At 41.4% G+C, this 3,332-nt stretch overlaps 1 pseudogene; it reads left to right on the top strand.

Annotated features, from left to right (window-relative positions):
• Positions 1-1,054: 1,054 nt before the first annotated feature.
• Positions 1,055-2,460, top strand: LOC125549177 (S-adenosyl-methionine 4-1-methyl-2-pyrrolidinyl-3-oxobutanic acid methyltransferase-like; annotated as a pseudogene).
• The last annotated feature ends 872 nt before the right edge of the window (positions 2,461-3,332 follow it).

Raw genomic sequence — 3,332 nt, 5'->3', positions numbered from 1 at the left:
GAGACGCCGATCCAAAATTCATTCAAAGGTGTCAGCTATTCCCTAAAATTGGATCGCATTAAAGCCGCAATTATTCTGCGTCGTGACTGTTTCCAAAAAATCGTATCTCATTAAAGCTGCAATTATTCCACAGCGTGCGATCGGCTATTTATCGCACCATAGGAAATTTGCTACAAAATCCGATCCCATTAAACCATAAATAATTTTGGGGCGCATGACATGAAAGTCATGAATTACAACATTAGAAAAATACGTTGTAAAATCGGAGTTCATTAAAGCGCCAACAATTCACGGCACGCGATCGAAAAGTCAATAAAAGGTGTTAGCTATTCCCTAAAATTGGATCTCATTAAAAGCGGCAATTATTCCGCTGGCTTGACCGTTTCTAAAAAATCAAATCTTATTAAAGCAGCAATTATTCCGCAGCATGCAATCGGCTATTTAGGCTAATGTATAATATCATAAGTTAGTATCTTAGATTGCCTTATTAATTGTGATGCATGACATAAAATAGTACAAATATTTAATATGATACGGTATCATTATATGATACCATGTCCTCTCTTTCCTCATTTAATTATGTGCCACATCATTTAAAAAGTCTAGTTGGCATGCATGATACCACTTATGATATCCCATTTCGACCAACCTTAGATCACACCATAGAAAAATTTCCTACAAAATCGGATCTTATTAAATTGTAAATAATTTCGGGGCGCATGACAGGAAAGTCATTTATCACAACATCAGACAAATACTTGTAAAACCGGAGCTCATTAAAGTGCCAACAATTCGACGACACGCGATCAGAAAGTCATTAGAAGGTGTCAGCTATTCCCTAAAATTGGATCTCATTAAAGCGGCAAATTTTCCGCGGCGTGACTGTTTCCAAAAAATCGGAGCTCATTAAAGCGACAATTATTCTGCAGTGTGCGATCATGATCGGGTATATATATGTGAGCCAGGCCTTTCTGGCTAGCTACTATAAACTGGTTCCTTCACATAGTTTTAATCTGGAGGTGACTGAGGTTAGTCCTGCTCCAAGAAGCTGGCAATGGCGTCCATGTTGACGGTGCATATGAATCAAGGACAAGGGGAAATAAGCTATGCTCGCAACTTCTTTGTTCAGGTATATATTTTTTTCCTCCAGATTAACTCACTATGTTGTTGACACCTGGCTTCCATCGACAATTCCGTCAAGAATTTCTTCACACATGGTTGGGAACATTTTAAAGAAGAACGAGAATCTTATAAGGATCACATTTTCTGAATAACTGCACCTCGATCTCGATTACAGAATGGTGAGCAGAAGAGGATGAAGCCCCTGATAGAAACGGCTATCCTCGATTTATGCCCCAGCACTAGCACCTTGTTACCCACAAAGATGGTGATTGCCGACCTGGGGTGCTCCTCTGGCCCAAACGCGATAGCGCTAGTGTTGATTGCCGTAGAGGCCATCCACAATCACTACCACCAGTTCTTACAGCCACCTCCCAAAGTGTCTGTGCTCCTCAACGACCTGCCTGACAACGACTTCAACATGGTGCTGAAGAGCTTGGTCACGCTACGTCGAAGCAACAAGTCTATTGTCATGACTGGGGTTTTACCGGGGTCATTTTACGAGAGGCTCTTCACTAGTGGTTCCTTGCATCTTGTCTGCTTGTCCAACAGCCTGCATTGGCTCTCGAAGGTGTGAGTTTAAAACTGCTCGATTTGGTGCTTTACTTGTTAATTCCGCAAGCAGAACCTTATTTACCTTTACAGGCTCCTGAAGGTCTGACAATGAACCAGATCCCGGCGTATGACATTGACGAGCATACCAGGCTTGAAAGGCGCCCAATGGTCCTTCAGGCTTATGCACAACAGTTCAGGAAAGATTTTACACGTTTCCTCGAGCTGAGGGTGAAAGAAATGGTCCCAGGAGGCCGGATGGTTGTTTCTCTTGTAGGGAGGGATTCTGATGTAATCACCCCCCAATTCTCTCCCCTCTGGGAATTCATAGCTTAGATTCTAAGCATCATGGTCTCAAAGGTATGGTTTTTCTAGTATAGTATGTTTATAATTTGCTAACAAACACCGAGTATTTGACCACCAAATCTTTTGGCATGCTTTTAACAGGGTGTAATTGACAAAGCAAAGTTTGACTCTTTCTATTTGCCTGTGTATGAACCTTCCAACAAAGAGCTGAGGGAGATCATCCAAGATGAAGGCTCATTTTCAATCACTGAGATGCAGGTGAACAATCCTTTTGTCGGTCTGGACAGCGCACTTGTGGTCCCAAGCAGGTTTGCTAGCGTGACCAGAGCCATATTTGAGCCGATAATAGTCCATCATTTTGGAGAAGTCATGGATGAATTCGTGAGGACCTTGGAACGACGCTGGATCTTGGAAGGCAGCTTGCAAGTCGATCTTGCCAAAAGCCCACGACCAATGCTAGCGGTATCCCTCAAGAAGGCATGACCGGGCACACATGTTACTCTAGTTCTCTGTGGTGGTGCCATGAAGACAGAAAGTTCGTGAAGGAAATATGCCCTAGAGGCAATAATAAAGTTGTTATTTTATATTTCCTTATTTATGATAAATGTTTATTATTCATGCTAGAATTGTATTGATCGGAAACCTAAATACATGTGTGAATACATAGAAAAATATTGTGTCCCTAGCGAGCCTCTATTTGACTAGCTCGTTGATCAAAGATAGTTAAGGTTTCCTAACTGATGTCTATTACGCAACCTTCTTCTTATAGACGTTGTTGGACCTCCAAGTGCAGAGATTTGTATCTGTGGGAGGCGTAGGATTAAGATGGTCTCTCTCAAACAACCCCGCAACCGAATAACAAAGAGTCTCTTGTGTCCCCAACAAACACAATACAATGGTAGATTGTATAGGTGCACTAGTTCGGCGAAGAGATGGTGATACAAGTGCAATATGGATGGTAGATATAGATTTTTGTAATCTGAAAATATAAAAACAGCAAGGTAACTAGCAACAAAAGTGAGCGAAAACGATATTCCAATGCTTAGAAACAAGGCCTAGGGTTCATACTTTCACTAGTGCAAGTTCTCTCAACAATGATAACATAATTAGATCATATAACAATCCCTCAACATGCAACAAAGAGTCACTCCAAAGTCACTAATAGCAGAGAACAAACGAAGAGATTATTGTATGGTACAAAACCACATCAAAGTTATTCTTTCTGATCGATCTATTAGGCTATTCCCTTAAGCGTCACAAACAGCCCTAGAGTTCATACTAAAATAACACCTTAAGACACACATCAACCAGAACCCTTGTAACGCCCCAAGACCGGAGCTTCAGATGCCTTCTAG

The sequence above is a fragment of the Triticum urartu genome, chromosome 3A (assembly GCF_056163025.1).
Source record: "Triticum urartu cultivar PI428250 chromosome 3A, HENAU_Tu73, whole genome shotgun sequence".
Taxonomy (NCBI): Eukaryota; Viridiplantae; Streptophyta; class Magnoliopsida; order Poales; family Poaceae; genus Triticum; species Triticum urartu.
The sequence above is the reverse complement of the archived record's forward strand: the minus strand, read 5'-3'. Positions and strand labels throughout refer to the sequence as shown.